This window comes from Odontomachus brunneus, unplaced genomic scaffold (genome assembly GCF_010583005.1).
Source record: "Odontomachus brunneus isolate Ranch 3 - 2012 unplaced genomic scaffold, Obru_v1 Obru_scaffold_195, whole genome shotgun sequence".
NCBI classification, from domain to species: Eukaryota; Metazoa; Arthropoda; class Insecta; order Hymenoptera; family Formicidae; genus Odontomachus; species Odontomachus brunneus.
Window position 1 is genome coordinate 1 of NW_022639645.1, and position 559 is coordinate 559.

Below are 559 nucleotides of genomic sequence, written 5' to 3' on the forward strand. Positions count from 1 at the left end.
GCTAACGCGGAATAACTTATAACCTAACATTGCATGGGCGACTTTCGGCATATACGCGGAATAGGAGCCATTGCGCATGCGCGAGGGTCCGAATGTTCTATTATAATGGATCTAACGTTATGGGGGCGATTTTGGGATATTGGAAAATTATTTTCAAGGGACTGGGTGTGCTACAGAGGCAGCAGAGTCCCGCAAAACCGCGTTGTCACCCCGTAATCGACCCAGAACGATATAAGCATATCTGACGTAATTTTCGAAAATAGACATTTTCAAGGGCGAATGTTTCTTTAAAAAACCCTAAAAAACTATCCGAAATAGTGCTCTCTACGCTAACGCGAAATAACTTAAAGTAAAATTTAACATTTTGATTTCGGCTGCTCATGAGTCCATTAAACTTCATTACACAGCAATACAGACAATGAATTCCTAAACTTGAAACTTCACTCTAACACATGACATAAATACCAATCTTCTAAAGGTAAGTGCGAAACAGAATTATTATAAAATACCCATTTTAATATACATATTTTTATCTGCGTTTCCAAAGTTATGAAGGGTA